General features: G+C 38.2%; 1 long non-coding RNA gene across 2 annotated transcripts; it reads left to right on the top strand.

Moving 5' to 3' along the window:
- The first annotated feature begins 1,727 nt into the window (after positions 1–1,727).
- On the top strand, positions 1,728–12,351 carry LOC138744914 (uncharacterized). 2 transcript variants are annotated; one of them, XR_011345868.1, is made up of 4 exons: positions 1,728–1,834; positions 3,068–3,182; positions 4,488–4,653; positions 9,819–12,351. It is a non-coding gene; the product is annotated as an uncharacterized lncRNA (long non-coding RNA). The 2 variants fall into 2 exon arrangements; XR_011345869.1 differs by having other exon boundaries at positions 3,019–3,182.
- The last annotated feature ends 5,711 nt before the right edge of the window (positions 12,352–18,062 follow it).

The following is an 18,062-nucleotide window of genomic DNA, read 5'->3' as shown; positions in this document are numbered from 1 at the left end:
CATTGGACTAGAAGAGACGGTTCTAATCCTTGTTTTCAGAATGTCCACAAGATACTGCCAAGTAGGGACACTAATCGTGTCTTATTGTGAAATCAAAATAGAATATGCTAAAACACTCAACCAGCCAAGCAGCATCAGTGGAGAGAGAAACAGTCAATTTTTCTGATAGAAGACTCTTTATCTGAACTGGCAAAATGAGAAAGAGTTAATTTTAATATGGAGAGGACAGGGATAAAATGGATTGCAGAAATAAATATTTTCCATTTGGGTGATCTAATAGATTAGCTGTGGTAATACTGATGCTGACAGAGATACTTGGCTCATAGGTGAGGGAAGATGGAGTGTGAGAGAACATATGTTAACCCTGTGAAATACAAGTTGGAGCTGTTGCTGAGTCCTGCTGCTTGGCTCTCAGGTTTGCTTGCCATTCTTTGTCTAATGCAGGTGCAGACTTTGATTGGCAATATTGTCATGTGTTGCATGCTACATGCTACACCGTGTCTTCAGATCACACAAGGTGCTCCCAGACTGATGCAGGCAACAAACTCTCCGATCCAATACACCTTTAGCATTTTTCATTTTGATTCTCATTATCATTGTATTTCCTCATTGCTCAGTTTCTGATGTTGGAGAGCATCCAGTTAGATAAATCAGTAATCCTGAGGGTAGACCTAGTCCCCTAGGCTCCATCATCCTTGTGACATTGCTGGCTGTTGAAAATATCAGACATGTGAATGCCCTCATGATAAAGGAGTCGTGCAAACTGGCATTCATGTAGAGAAATGTCTGTCTTTTATGGTTAACAATGATCTGCACATTAAAGGAATGGAAGACTTCCATATTTTATAAATCTGTCTAGGACTTAATTGTAGAGCTGGAGTACAATCAATATGGGTTTTAATTCATAAAATCCACCTGATCACCTGTTCAAGTTTAAAAAAAAAGGCAATTTACCTTTTATTCAGAGGACGGAAAAAATGGGTAGTGCAGTCCTTTTATATAGCCCAGAGCAGCACACTGGCTTCCCAGGGCAAAAGGGGGTGGGATGTGCAGCATAGCAGTGGCTGCCCCGCGACAGCCTGCCACCTTGATGCCTGACAGTCTCTGCTCTGCTGCCTGATCCCTGCGGCCTGACAGCACCCCAAGCCGCTGCCTAACAGCCACCCCCCCCACTGCCTGAGCCCCACTACCTCACAGTCCCCCTGCTCCATTGCCTGATAGTCCCCCAGCTCCGATGCCTGAGCCCCGCTCCCTGACAGTACCCCTGCCCCGCTGCTGACAGTCCCCCCACTCCACTGCCTGAACCCCACTGTCTGACAGACCCCTTTACTGCGTGACAACCTCACCACCCTGTTCCTTTCCTCCTCCATTCCCCTCCCTCCTCACCCCCTTCCATTCCCCCTTTCCTCTTGCCCCATCTCCCCTCTATCAGGCCCACCACCCATTCCAACCCGACAGTCCCATCGCCCCACTGCGCAGTTCACGGAATCTGCAGGGCCCATACACCCAGCATTGAATGAAGTGGTTCTGCCACCAGGAACCTTCAGAGTCCTGGCCATTGAGTCCATGGGGTGGCATGAGGGAGCAGGCAGTATGTGGGAGTGAGCGAGTGCAGCCTAACAGCTTTGCCAGCTGTCTGTGACAGTGCAGCAGGGTGATGGGGTTGTCATTGTGACATCAATCATCTTACTTCCTGTTTGGAGCTGCTTTTAATGGCAATTCTTTTTACACAGGAGATGGAGCGACTTCGCTCCACCTCTGATCCTACCACCTTAGGCAGAGGGAGCATGGAGCAAGTTGGACCAGTCAATCCTTATTTGGACCTTTTATGGAGGTACATGAAGTGTTTTAAAATAAGCCATTTGTAATCTGTCTTTACAAATGGCTTATTTTCATTATAAAAGTCTGCCTCCATTCATTGGCAAATCCCAATGTCTGAAATTCCCCCTTATCCTCATTACAATCAACATAGATTAAATAATTTCTGCAGTTAGACAATATTGGGTGACTTCTCTGATACTGCAGAAGAGCAAATGGGAGACGTGGCAGAGAAATCCTTCCACGAGGAGGTTGAAAGTGAATGTGACCTCAGTCTCCAAGCATGAGAGTATGGTTCATGGCTTCCCACATACAGTAATGTCACTTAGCTGGGCTAAACTACATCCATTGACAATTACGGAGAGGTTTATAGAATTGGGGTCTCTGAATACAGTCTGGGAACAGGCTTCCCTACAATGGGCATATCTTTGCTTCAGACCCTGAGCTCTCTGAGCCATCCTGAGTGGTCAACCGTGACTACAATTAGACCACAAAGTAACTGAGAAACTGGTGGCGATAATTCAGTCCATTGATTGGATTTGTTTCTTCAGGTAATGAGTATTTAAGTACTCACAAGGAGTATGATTCCAACCACGTTGGCATTCCAGGCTAGTTCCATTTGCCTGCATTTGGTTCAAATCCTTCTAAGCCTGTCCTATTCAGAAATATGTCCAAATGTATTTTGAACATCAAAATTATACCCGCTTCAACAGTTTCCTCTGACAGCTCATTTCAGGTACAACTACCCCCGAGTAATAAAGTTTCCCCTCTTGCCCCTCTTAAATCTCTCTCTTCTCAGCTAAAACCTATGTCTTCTAGTTTTAGAATGACTTGCCCTGGGTAAAAACAAAACAAAACATTAAACAACATTATTCCCCTCTCTGTTTTAAGGCTGTTGAATCTAGGTATTAACTTTGTAATTCATACCTTACACTATATTCAGTCTTCAACCTATCACGTACTTGTCAAGGTCATTATTTAATTCCAAAATTAAACACATTTCTTATATTCTAGAGCTTTAGTTTTAAAATACAATAAAAATGCATCTAAACTTATGGGTATGTTTCTACAGATTTCCTAACCAAGTGAATGTTCAGCAAAATTCATGTCTTGCACTGCCATTTTCTAACATGGTACTGAAACATGCTTTATATTTCGTGGGCATTGGCTTCAAAATCTTTTCAAACTTTTATTTTTTAGTTGTTCATGGAATATGTGCTTCTTTGGCAATTGCAACATTTATTTCCAGATTTAATTGATATGAACTGAGGAGACAGTTAAGAGCTGACTACGTTGAAAAACCACACAAGCCGGACCGAATAAAAACTGTTGTTTTCCTTCTTTGATGGGAGTTGGTAAACCAGGTAGATTGTTGTGACAATCCAGCAGTTTTGCACTAGCTTTACTGAATCTAGATTAAAAAAAATCTCATATTTGAAATGTCATTTAGTTTATTTGATCCTATGAATGCCTTATAGAAAAAAAACGATTATTTTCACATGATGGAACGTGGCAAGAAAATATGGTTAAATGAATTTCAATAATCAGTTAGTAGAAAATGTTCAGAATCAGAATCAGAATTTATTGCCATGAATAAGTCAATGTTAATGCAATATATGTGATATTACATTGTATTAGCATTTTATTATTATTTTAATTAGAAGAATTTGTTTTGTGGTTTCATAAAATTTGCACTGTGCAGTGAGAGTTAGTATTTTAAAGGCTTTCATCTGGTTATGATATTGGAAAGTAGGTCTTCATTTACCACAGCTTTGTAAAGAAGAGTAGGTGTTTGCGACTGGTATCGTCCAAATTCTGGCTCTTTAAATAACTCTCCTCGTTCAGTAAAGAGCTGCATCTCAGATTGTGCCCCATTGTTGGTTGCCTGCTAATTATTTTTAATTTTGGAGCTTAACTTAGATCCAATACAAAATGCTAAAGGGAAATTCTATCTCTCTGGAGTTGTGAAAGTTCTATATTAAGGAGCATGGATTATCTAAGGCTATTCCCCCCACTATTTAGTAATTTTATAAGAATAGTCATGGCTCTTCATGGGAAACACTGCTTCTGAAGAGCTATATTTTATAAATTGTAAATTTCTCTTGATTAATCAGTGCACAATAAAAACACCAAATATTCAACAAGCATTAACTTCATAACCTTACTTTGCAATAGTATAAAACATTATGGAAATTTATACAGCATTCAAAATAAAAGCATCTTGGAGATCAAGGTGAAGGCACATTGCAGAGCTGATGGAAATATACTAACATCCATGCATGCTTTCTGACCCTAGGATTGTTTGACACCGATAGGATATAAAGAAAAATGTTTTTTTCTCAGGATTCAAAATATCAGAATTTTGAAAAACTTTGTTTCTTACTGACATCTTTAAATCCAAATAGATAAATATATTATTATTTATGAAGGAATAATATCCTAAATCATTGCTTTGTTACTTACATTCTAAAATAAGGATAATATTTGATGGGTAGACATGGCAACGTTTATTTTCAATGGTAAACAGTGTTATTTTGTCCATGTTCTGAGTTTTTATAACTTCAAGTTATTGCTGCGCTAAAGTGGGGGAGGAACAATTTTTTGTACTTGAAGGTATTTTAAATCTGAGGGACTAGATTTCAGTGTGGCTACATCTTTTTCTTATCAAGGAAAAGAAAAGCACAGGAGGCAAATGACATGACAGATGTTGGAAAAATAATCATCGAGATGTCCTGCAGCTCCTGCTCTGCAAATACATCAGGAAAGCAGTGGAAACATGAGCATGTATATGAAAACATGAATTAGACTCTGGAGCAGATCCATCAGATCCTCAAGGTTGGTCTCCATCCAATTGGGCCACGGTCATTCTGATGGTAACCCAATTTAGCATGTGTGGCGACCATAGTAAGCAGTGACTTCCTTGCTTAACATTGATCCAACCCTTCTTTAAAATACTTAAAGTCTCTGTTTCCACTGCTCATTGTAAAAGAGAGATCTAAAGACTTGTGACCAACTGAAAGAATAACATTTACCAGGCAGAGGATACCTCAATTATCAGATTCTTGAATGGTCCTCCAATATGCTAAGGGCTATCTTTTGTTCTTGAAAAGCTATCTCAATGCAGACCTTGCACTGTTTTAACTTTACTTTTTGCTGTCATAACATATTCTACATTTCTGTTTTAGTTTGCACTGCTAATAACCATATAATCATATAACTGTTTATACGCTGTTTGACTTGAACAACTCCACTAACTTCCCCCCCCCCCCCCAACTCTCTGCCCATAACCCTCCAACCCGCTCATATCCATGTACACATCCAACCTTCTCTTAAATGACAGAAAGGACCCTTCCACAACTTTCTCCTCTGGAAGATCATTCAATTCTGCCACTACTCTCTGAGTGAAGAAGCATCCTCTAAAATTTTTTCTAACGTTTTGTCCCCTTACCCTTAACTTATGCCCTCTTGTTCCAACCTCCCTGCCTTCAGGGGAAAGAGTTTACTCCCGTCTAGTCTATCTATTCCCTTCAAAATTTTAAATATCTTTATCAAATCCCCTCTCAACCAACTACATTCCAATGAATAAAGTCCCAGTTTCCTTAATCTTTTCTGCACTCTCGATGTTGTAAGCCAGGCAACATCCTTGTAAATCTCTGCACCCTCTCCACCTTATCTATATCCTTCCTATAATTTGGAGACCAGAACTGAACACAATACTCTAAACCTGGCCTCACCAATGCTTTAAACAGTCACAGCATCACTTCCCAGCTCCTATACTTTACACTATGATTTATGAAGGCCAGCATGCCATATGCCTTCTTAACCACCCTGTCTACATGGGAATTCACCTTCAAAGAACTCTGTACCATAACCCCAAGATCCCTCTGTTTCTCAGCATTTTGCAATGCAGCACCTTGCACTTGTCTACATTAAATTCCATCTGCTATCTTTCAGCCCACTTTTCCGAACAAACCAAATCCTTCTGTAATCCAAGAAAACCTTCCTCACTATCGACCACTCCCCCTATTTTCATATTGTCAGCATATTTGCTTATCTAGATAACCACCCACTCCTCCAATAATTAATATGAAAGATAAACAACTGGGGACCCAGTACCGATCCCTGAGGCACACTACTCGTCACAGTCTTCCATCCTGACAGGCAGTTATCCCCCATAACTCTCTGCTGTCTATCTTCCAGCCACCTCTGAACCCACCTCATCTTTTCTCTATTAATCCCTAGTGACTGAACCTTCCTTACTAACCTTGTATGTGGAACCTTATCAAAAGCCTTCCTAAAATCCAAATAGATCATCTCAACAATCCTACTTTCATTCACTTTTCTTATCACCTCTTCAAAAAACTCAACTAGATTTCGTCAAACATGACTTTCCCTTCACAAACCCATGCTGGGCACCCCTGATCAATCTCTGCCTATCCAGATATTTGTACATACTATCTCTAAGAATACCCTTCATAATATTTCCCACCACCAAAGTCAACTTACTGGCCGATAATTACTTGGCCTGCACCTTGTGCCTTTTTTAAATAACGGAAATACATGTGCAACCCTCCAATCCTGCGGCACCACACCCTCCTCCAGTGATCATTGAAAAATCACTGTCAGAGCCCTTGCTATTTGCTCCCTGACCTCTCTTAACGTCCTGGGAAAAAATCCCATCAGAACCAGGAGACATCGACCTTTATTGACCCTAGAAGCTCCAAAACCCTCTCTTTACTAATCCCTATCCTTTCCATAACTAAGCCATTTGCCTCACTAATCTCACATGAGTCCAAAGTCCCTTTCCCTCATGAATACAGATGAGAAAAAAAATCATTCAATATCTCCCCCATCTCATATGGTTCCTCACATAGTCCACCATTTCCATTTTTCAGTGGACCCACTCTATCCTTAACTCTCCTTTTACTATTTATATATCTGTAAAGACCCTTAGGATTCACTTTCACCTTGTTAGCTATGGACACCTCATACCTTCTTTTTGCCTTTCTAATTTCCCTCTTAAGGTTCTTCCTGCAATCTAAGTAACAATCATACATCTCCTTAATCTTTTTTTCTTATATTTGGCATAGGCCTCCCTCTTATCCCGAACCAACTTCTGAATTTTCCTAGAAAACCACGGCTCCCTTGAACTTTTGGTCTTACCTTTCAACCAAACTGGAACTCAAAATATGTATAAGTTGACCTTCCTGGATAGCATGTAAAACATGGTTTCTCACCTTATCTAAACCCACATGAAAAATAAAAACACTGGACAACAAATGTTTTCAAAAGGTTTGCTTCCTGAAAAAATATTAGGGATTATGAGAGCTGAACTTCAAGTGTGGCATGGTTGGTAGCAATTAGCACAATGCTGTCAGAGTGCCTGTGATTGGGACAGGGATTCGAATCCCAAGTAATCTGTAAGGAGTTTGTATGTTCTCCCTGTGTCTGCGTGGGTTTCCTCTGGGTGCTTTGGTATCCTCCTACTATTTAAAATATACTGGGGGTTGTAGGTCAGTTAGGTGTCATTAGGCAGCAAGGGCTTGTGGACCGAAAGGGCCTGTTATCATGCTGAATGTCTAAATGAACACAGATAATTTCAGATTTGCTATATCATGTAGGAAGTTGGAAAAACATTAAATTAACTTTTATTGAATTTAGAATGTTTAATCGCATAATGATGCTGACACATTTTGTTAGTTCAACTGACATAAAAATGTTTTGTCCCTGATTTTTGTTTATACTCAGCATCTGACCTCTCTTGTCAATAGTTGGCCCGTGTTGATAGATTCCAGTTGCCCCATTCCATGGTCGCAATTGTGACAGATTATGTTGTGTTTGTATTGTATAAAGATATGTTTTTGGGAGATAAATAGGGGCCTTTTTTTAGAGTAGGTCACATACAAACACTTTAAAACAGATCTTATTTAAAATACTGTAGCTCTGCTCATGTTAGACATGTCGGCTCCAGAGCCTTAGAGCTTTGGAGAGTGCCCAAGATACTTCACTAATTGATTGTTATTTCCAAAAAAGCAACAGATGAAAGAACTTGTCGGAGCCACAGACTGTCTGGAGTGGAACGTGCTGTTCTAAGAGGGTCATATGGTTTTGCAAACAGAGAGAGTCAAACAGTCTCAGAGAGAGAGAGAGAGAGAGAGAGAGAGAGAGAGAGAGAGAGAAAAAAAATTCAGTTCTGCTGTTTTACAGTCAGTAGCAGCAGCTGGGACTGGGGACAGGACAAGCTGGCAAGCTTGTGGAAACCCCCCCCCCTCCCTTTGGAAGATGGGTTGTGAGTGCTTAGTTCAGCCTGGTCAAAGCCCTTGTGGTTCATGCATGAGGAGGGGACTGGCTGTCTAATGTTTCACTTGAAATAAGAGAAACAAAAAGGAACTCTGTGGTGACCTGAAAGAAAGGTTATAATTTGGAGAACCCTGAGGGGGCAAGTTTCTTCGGCAAGACACTGAAGTGGCTGATTAAAAAGGAATCAGTTGTGGGTGTCCAGTGAACAACAAATCTCTCTCTGAAAACCAACAAGAACCTTTCTGAGTGATAACCATTTACCTTTCAGGCACCAAAGCCTGGTGAACTTTATAAATGTTAAATTCTATGCACAGTATAAGGAATTGCCTGCAACCAGTGCACCTGGAGGAATGAGAAGTGAGATTGGACTGTGAATCAAAGCATCTTTCTGAATTTACACACACATTACATACATGTGTGCTTAGAATTAGAAAGGGGTTAAGTTAGGTTAGTTAAGTCAATAGTGATAAGATAAAGTTTGATCCTGTTTTCATCTTTAAAGATAATTAAAAGCATATTTTGTTTAAGTAACCATTTGTCTTGGTGAATATCTATTGCTGCTGGGTTTTGGGGTCCTCTGGGCTCGTTACACAATGTTCTTGTGAAACCTTTCACCATGTTCGTCACTGACTGCACCAAGATCAGCAGGGAAGAAGTCCAAGTGTGAAGGCAGAAAATGAATTTTCAATGACATGCTGAATTTCATGGTTTTGTATGTTTGAAGTAGACTAAATTATGACAGGAAATCACAAAAAATACGTTATATCTTAAAAAAAAGTAAGCATTAGGAAAATAAGGTGATTTTTGTGATCAGCTGCCCAAAATCTATAAAATACACCCAAAAGTGTTCAGGAAGCAAAATCTTCATTGTCCAACGTAATAAGAAAATTCCTCCTTAAATCAGGAGTCCATTACTGTACACGTTATTTTAGATGTGAACTCACCAATTAACTCTATAACCAAAGCATCACCTCCCTGTTTTTGTATTCAGTCCCTGTAGCTATAAATGATTACATTCTGTTAACTTTCCTAATGACTTTCTGTACTTGCATTCCAATGTTTGCAAAGTGTGCAGCAGGATATCCTGATCTTTCTGGTTTACAACCTCTACTATCTTCCACCATTATAGATAATAATTTGCATTTTTATATTTCCTGTTAAAATAGAAATTTCACATTTTCATACTTTAATTTTCTGTTGCCAGACTTTTGCCATTAACTTAACCTCTCTGAATCTATCTTTGAGTGTTGAGAAAATTTAGCAACCATCCAAATAATTGAAATAAACTGTAAGAAATTGAAGCTCCAGCATCATCCCAGTCACATACCACTTGTTATATCTTGTCAATTAAAAAAAAGACAATTTCACACTTAGTCTTTTTCTAGTAAGCCAGCCAATCTTCTATCCATGCCAATGTTATCTTCCACATCATGAGCTTTCATTTTCCATAATAACCTTTGATGCAGTACCATATCAAATACCTTTGGAAATCTGTGTCTTTCAGTCTTTTATCATCAGTATCCCTTACTTTATCAAAAACTCAATCATAATTTCACTTTCACAAAACCAGGCTGATTTTGCTTGTTTCTTTCAGTTTTTCTCAGAACTCTGCTATAAAGTCCTTAAAAATATTTATATCATTTTCTCACAATAGATGTGAAGCTTACTGATATTTAGTGTTCTGCTTTTTTTTTTTGCAGTAATGGAGTTCCAAGGGAACCTTCCCCAAATCTATGGAACCTAAATCTGGAAAACTGAAACCAAAGCATCAACCATGAATGAAGTCCATCATGACCTGGAGACTTGACAGTCCACAAGTTCGAGTTGTTCAGTATCAGTTCTTTAGTAGTTGTGGAGACAAAGAGATGGCAGATGCTGTAATCTGAAGCAAACAAGAAACCACTGGAGGAACTGAACGGGCCAGGCAGCACCTGTAGAAGGAAGGAGATGGTCGATATCTTGGGTTGAGAGCCCATGTCAGGACTGGGAGTGTAGAGTAGGACAGCAGTAGAAACCACAGAGGGAAAGCGGTGAGAGAGGGTTAAAGAGAGGAGTAAAAATCCCCAATGTGGACATACCTTGAAGAGAGTTTGCACGGGAATAATAAAAAGAAGCAATTGAAGTGTTAAAGATGAACTCAGTGATTGTTTTTAATCAAGGGATTATAACAGTTTTTATTGGGTAAAGCTTGGAAAGGTAGCTCCTTTTACCTTGATGACCAACTTCTACCTTACTACTGTGGGGAGCCCAAAGCCATTTCTTCATCATATGCATGTATTTTATCTTCAGTATATTCCTCGCCCATTTTCTGTGTTTAGAAAGTCCAATCCATTTATATTGAAGATGTAGCAAACCAGTCTAATTCTGGAAACCTCTGCTGAACTCTTCTCATCAGTCACCACAAACAGAATCCAATCATTAATTCCACAAGGATTCTTGCTGCTTCCAAGTCATTATTGAACTTGATTTTGGGCCCTGTCTTTGAATTATGAAAGGAATCAGCCTGTTATCTCCAATTTTCTCTCAACCATCTTTAACCCTGTTTTGGCTGAACAATGTGGGTTGGATTGACTCTGGACAACACACTTTTTCAAAACGTTTTCATCCTGAAAACAAATTGGGGATTATGATAGACAACTTCAAAATGAACATAATGATATAATAATTTCAGATTTGCTGTATCATGTTGAAGATGGAAAAACATTCAATTAAATGTTTTAGCATGTTTAATCGCATTATGATGCTGACACATGGTGTTAGTTCAACTCACATAAAAATGTTTTACCATTGATTTTCATTTCTACTCAGCATCTGATGCCTCTAGTGTCTGTGCCCAACAATATCGGCCAGCATTGATGGATTCCAGTTGCTCTGATACCGCTTTTCCATGGTCACAATGTCCTGGTGAAATCTTTCACCATGTTTGTCACTGACTGCACCAGGATCAGCAGGGAAGAAGTCCAAGTGAGAAGGCAGAAAATGAATTTTTATTGACATTGCACTTTGTGGCTTTGAATGCTTGAAGTAGACTTAAAATATGAGGAAATCACAAAAAAAGACTATATCTAAAAAATGGTGATTGATCGGAAAATTTTAAGGTGATTTTTGTGATCAGGAGCTAAAAATCCTAAAATATCCCCAAAAATGTTCAGGAAGAAAAATCTTAATTGCCCAGTGTTTTCTTAGCGTTAAATTATGGCTACTGTACGAGTTACATAATGAGGTGGCTACACTCATTTGTTCAGGGAATCAAATCTCAAAGATAAAATCCTGGGCTTTTAGACCCATGACTTCAATCAATAAGAAGGACCAAGCCAACAAGTGCATTGGAAGATCACCAACTGTTGATTCCATCCCACCCTGTCTTGTAAATAGATCTTGAGACTACATTCTGATATTCTCTGCCCCACAGAAAGAAGTATCTTTGGGACTGTAGAGGTTCAGATACACAATTCATCTCCATCTTGTTTAGGGCAATTGGGGATAAGCAATAAATGTTGATCTTCCTAACAATGCACACATCCCATGAATGGATAAAATGGATTAAAAAAACACCAAAAATATGCACTTTTACTAGAAACAGAGTGACTTTCTTTGATCAATCTTTTGACTACACTATCCATAATAAGAATCCTCATTCACAACTTTTCCCTAATGTTTGTTGTTCGATCTTGATTGCCCATGATAATGTTGAGGTAGCCATTTGATTTCTGTAAATAAATAGATAGAGTGGATTACTACTTGGAGATAATTATTGACAAGTTAAGTTTTATGCTTGTTGGGTGGAAAGAAAGAAATAGGCCTCAAAATCTGTTGTTCTTCAGAAATAAAAAGCTAGAGCACAAAGCAATATGAAGCAGTTCCTAGGTCTGTGTGTCACATATGGAGAAACGTAAAAGGTATAGATTCATCAATTAAGTTACATAAAGGTAAAATTGAGAAGTAAAATTTAAAGCATAAATAAAAACAGGAAATCCTTGGAGAATATTCATGATGGAATTGTGAATTAGTATAATTATCTCAGAATTAAATAAGTGCACATGACCAAAATTGCTTGAGAAGTAATTCCATTCAGATTTTAGAGATAAAAACCAACAACTGGACAGATTTTCATGTTTTATGAATGATGTGAAGTGTCACTTAATAATGAGAGCACAAATACAGAACTGCTCGACATTTTCTCAATCATCGGTCATTCACAATATTGATGGGTTATTACAAAGATTTGATTATCAAAATAAAATAATTAATGTATGAAGCTATTCAGATATAAAATTGATTTCATATACCTAATGTAATACAAAACCTATCCTTTTTCATTTTGTTTATTATTTCAGTGTTTTGGTAATTCTATATTAAATTCTCCACATAAATCTGCTGTCAGCACCACTTTGTTAACTATGCACTTTAACAGTCGAAACAACATTCTCAAAACGTTAAAAATATTAAAACCTCTATTAGATTTCTCTTTAATTCACTGCTTTCCAGATAAAGGAAAGCCTTGAGGCTTATTAAGCTGTTCTCTAATTAAAGCCTGACATTCTTGAAATTATCCTGGTGTATCTTTTCTGCACCCTTACTCTATTTTTCCTGAACTTGCATGCACCCAATGTGGTTTGTGTGAATTTCACAATGTTTCCTACTAATTTCATTCCAACGTTTATGTTTGAACATATCTAGGGATTCTGTGAAATGGCTGAGAATACGGAATAGATCCTTAAAAAAAATAGATAGATCATGTCTGAATATAAAACACCTTTCCTGATAGGTTAACATCCATATTTTCTCACCTGTAGTATGTAGAAATGCCTGCACAATAATTTCTTTAAAAAGTTTGGCAGACTTTTCACATACTTTGCTATCAGCTCTGATTGGTATACATCATTTTTTTTCTTTCATTAATGCTCGCTGCCACTCTGGATGCTTAGATGAACAATAGCAAGAGCCTGCAAAATCAATACCAGATTGCTGATAGTACCCATCCATTCAAAGAGTAGATTACATGATAAATGGTGTGGTCCATATGTTTTGGCATTTGTTGTTCATATAACCCAAACCAAACCTACACTGCTATGGCCCATTTTATGAAGCAGGGATAAAAAAAAAATCCTAGAACATTTCCTTTATTGCCCTGCAATTGAATCTTCTAGCTTTTCAACTAAGATGAATAATATTTCATTTATTAAAAACAATGTATCAAAAGGATGCTGGAAATTGCTGTAAGCTTTTATTTCTAAAGCACAGTACAGCTAATGAGCATTTTTTTTTGTTTTTGAGTGTTATAATTAAAGAAATGTAATTGCTAATATGGCTGCAGTGGTTATAAGCAATTTCATTCTTCATTTATTTTTGGCAGCTTAAACAAAAAAAAAATTCAATACAAATTCTCTCGACAGAAAAGTACCACAATTTTTAAAAATGTGCATCATTTAATTTAAACCAAGTATCAAAATATTCCTGTTGTGATTTCAGTGTTTAATATTTATCAAGCTGTGCAATTGAAAATAAGCAAATATAAATGATACTAAATAGTTGGTTTGTCATTTATGAAAATGTATTTAAAAGATTGCATAATTCTGTGTGTTATTGTTGTACTGAGTGAAAAATTTCTATCAGGACTTAAAATATTAAATCTTGTAAAAAAAATCTATGAGGGATAGATCCGCAGATTAGATTTTATTAAAAAAGAAACTGACAAATAATCTATATTGTGGTACTGTATTTAGAATGCATCGGGAAACTACAAGAAAGGTATAAAATGAATGATTTGTTTGCATTTCAAATGGAGATAAAGGACATTTTCCTGATCTAAAGGTGAATAATTCTATTTGTGTGCCAGGAAGTTTCCCCGCACCAGGTAAATCTTCACCTCCAGAAATAAAAGCAATCAACTTTCATTTTCCTATCAAGATCTAATCTTGTCACTGTTTCTTCAGCAGCTCCTCTGAATCTACGACAGGTCAAGTACCCCTTATCCAAAGTTTTTCGGTGTTTGGAACAATGGAGCTAAGCAGAACAGTAGCATCAGCAGAATATCTATATCAGTGGTGAAACATGATGCCACAAGTGGAAAATTCACATGAAATAATGTTTAGCACTTATCCAAAAAAAATCCTGATCTCTGCTTACCTTCCCGACACCTTCCCACCGCTGCTAAGTCCCCAACACCTCCCTACTCTCACCACCAGTCCCCGACACCTCCCCACTGCCACCACTGATCCCGACACCTCCCCACTGCCACCTCTGGTCCTCAACTACCGTCCCCACTCCTGCTTGGAAACTCGAGGTCCTCGCTCCTGTCCGGGAGCCTGAGGTGACTTCTTCGATGATCCGCGCCTGATGTTGAGAATGGAGTCGCTGTCACCGACTCCGGCAGCAGTTGATGCTGAAGACTTGGGCTTCCCAGCCAGAAGAACACAAAGAAGTTCCACTCCCCAATGCCCCATATTCCTGACCTTTGGACAGATTTAGCTATTACTTCATTCATTTTAGATAAATATTTTAAAATTCCCCACCCAATACCAACATAATACCAAAGCTAAAGAGTTTGACACAAGACCTCATACAATTAATCCTCTCCCTCAAAATGTTTTCCAGTATCTTCCCTACCACTTACAGGTCTATAGATTGCAGAATTTTCCCCACCACCTTTCTTCAAAAGTGAAACCGCATTTGCTATCCTCAAGTCACCTGGTACCTCATTTTTGACCAGCGAAGATTTAAAAATCTTAGCCCCAGCAATCTCTTCCCTTGCCTTCAACAGCAGCAGGATAAACCCAATTTTCTGAGAAATCCATATTTAACATTACCATGGATGATCTTTACTTGATGAAGAGTAGAAGTTGAATCAGGTAACTATCATATATTATCTGTACAACCAGAAATGACCAGTAAATACAAATTTGCTCCATTTTAAAGCAACAAAAGTGAACATTGGTGGGCGGTACACAAAATTTAAATTAATTTTCATCTTTGCTGGAAAGCCTTGGATAACTTAATGATGGATAATATTAATGCTTGTAACTCAAGACAATTATGACATAATTCCTGCTGAAGAAATAAATTGATGACAATAGTGAGGCATGATTGTGTTCAGGTATAGATTGTAGCAATGTACATTGTAGCAGAATGCACAAGCCGTGCCTCGGAATGGATGCAGTTGGATCTGAATATGAATTTTCAGCTCATTTACTGCAACCTACAGTAGAGGGTGCTGAAAGCTGAGATTCGATGATGCGATGTGATATTATTTTCTCCTTACTTCAGAAATGCTGTGAAATGATAGCCTGGTCAGGAAAGTCACCACCTTGTGGTAAGTTTGATGTTATTGAACATGATGGTTTTTGAAATAAGTACATTCTTGAGCACCTGAGCAAGATCGTCTATATTAAATGCAGTATTCCTTCAAATGGTCATATAGTAACCATCAAACAACTGTGAATGACAAATGTTTAAACATATTGTGTTTATAGAGATTATATTTTATATGCACTGCTAAAAGGTCGAATGACAATTGTGTATTCAATATCCATTATTATCAGTTACAACTACTTTAAGCTTCTATGTTCTTTAGATCTATAATGACTGTTTCCATACATTTCCTGTAATGATTTCACTTCCAGAAACACCAGGAAAAGGCCAGGATGTTGAACATAAAAGCTGCATAATACTAAGGTCATTAGCAAGAATTTTGAAGTTCAGCCTTAGTCTTGGCTTTCCTGAGCATACATATGGAGAACGGTTGTTTGTAGTTCGTGTTAAATTGCATGTTCTGTGCTCTCAATCACTGATGGTCTCTCATTGTTGAAATTTTTTGAACATTTTAAATTACGATGCAATGGAATGCAGAAATATCTCAAATACCTGAAGACTGTTCAATTTTTGTAACTACCACTTCAAGATACCCAGAACCTTTTGACTTAAACATGTGATAATACCTGTAATGACTGAATACGCTCTGGGATTGAGAGGCATTTTCCCAAATTGCTTGAAGTTGTTTTCAGCTATTCCTGTTTACCAATTGCAAATGACATTTTGGTGTGTGTAATTTTCTGTATTCCATTTAGCCCTGAATGCATGTTAGATGGGAGTTTCAATTAGACTTGCAATAAATTTACGGTTTGTTTCTAATCGTTTGAATCTTAAAATAAGCATCCTGTGTAAGTGGATATGTTGGAAAGGTTATATTTATTTGCTTTATCAAGTAATTCTCTAAAAAATGTGGAGGTCTTCTCCTTGAATCACTGAGATTCCTGGTGATTTTAGGTAGGGAATTCAAGCATGCTACAAAAGCAGAAAAGTTTTAATAACTAAACCAGTAAAGCAACGTCTGTGATAAGAAAAAAAAAGTTACGTTTTGTAAAAGCAAGCCTTCCTCGACTGGGGAGAGTGGAAAGTTTACAGTTTTGAAAGTAGAACTGAGCGTGAATGGGCAGAGGGAGGGGCATGAGTTTGGAGTTAGGTTGAGATAGATCAGGAGATAAGGAGCTAGCAAGATATTTTAAAGAAATTACATAAGTAAGGGACATAAGTATGATCATGAGAAACGATGTTCCTTATCAAGTGCCCTGGCTACGTTTTTCCAACACTTCAGATTGCTAGAGCTTGATTTGTTTTCCAATTCAACCCCAATGATGGAATGGAGTTACGTTTACAGGCCTTTGCTTTTCTCAATATTGGAGACTTAAGTGGAGAACCAAATGAAGTGTTGAACTGCAGTAAGTTTTGCATTGTATCCTATAGGTTCTTGCTGTCCAATCAGGTAATGGAGGGGATGGATATTTATTAAATAGCGATATTGATGGATTAAATTACTCTGAGCTGGATGTGTTGAGCTTCTTTATTGTTCTGGAGAAAGTCTTTCCATTTGTCAGTCTCAAGGAAGAGATTAGGAGGTTAGCCAGTCTGCTCAGAGTTTCTGCTCTTATACTCACAGTGTTGATGTGGGACGTCCAGTTCAGCATCTACACCTTATGCGATCGCCAAATTGTTAATGATTGGCCATATGGTACTGATAATGCTGTGGCTCTTGTTTGTGGTCATCATTACTCGGGCCTCATTTGGAATGAATGTTACCAGTCAATTTTTAGTACAAGCAGGCAGTGCCGGATTAATGCAAATGGAGGCCCTGGGCTGAGAGACCTTGGGAGGCCCAAACTTAATAGCTTCTGATCATGAAAAACAAAACCTCATTCGCTTCTCTTTCTACTCAATGAAAGTAGAACATTGCTGAAATGTTAGCATCGATAAAAAGATTGTTTATAAATATACAACCTTTAATAAGCTTACAAAGGTATGGAATTAATGAAGATGTTCACACAGAACATTCATAACTATGCTTCAACATTACGCTAATCTCAGTGTTTTTGCCAGCATGTGCGATTTCGGGAATCCCACAAAGAATTCACAATTCCTGCAAATTGAGAATCAGCCATATGGGAAAATCCCACGTGAAAACTTGTGTAATTGTTATACATACGTGTTTAATGTTACTAAGCAACTGGGCCTAGATAGTAAAATCAAGGGTGAGTACTTACACATTATTTTGGCATAGGTGCGCCCCTGATTTTCTATTGTTACAAATGAAATAAAATTAATGGTAAATTTTTAATTTTTTTCGGCAGGAGGCTGTGGCCGCCACTAGATTATGAGGCCCTGGGCTGCAGCCTGCTCAGCCCATTTGTAAATCCGACATTGTCGTTATGTTCTGCTGCAGGCCAAGGACAAAGTTTTGAATGCATTTATTACATTTGTTGTTACCTGATTTGTATTACACTCTTTACGATCCCTTCACCACCCCACCCCCCGCCCCAAATAAAACAGTGAGATGGAAGTACTTATGACAGCAACGTCTAGGAGCCATTCTGATAGGCCAATGAACAGTCAGAGAATTGAGGGATATGGACCAGATGCAGGCAGATGTGCTGTTTAAATTGGCATCATGG

Source organism: Narcine bancroftii, chromosome 10 (assembly GCF_036971445.1).
Source record: "Narcine bancroftii isolate sNarBan1 chromosome 10, sNarBan1.hap1, whole genome shotgun sequence".
Taxonomy (NCBI): domain Eukaryota; kingdom Metazoa; phylum Chordata; class Chondrichthyes; order Torpediniformes; family Narcinidae; genus Narcine; species Narcine bancroftii.
This window is presented reverse-complemented; position numbering and strand designations above follow the sequence as displayed.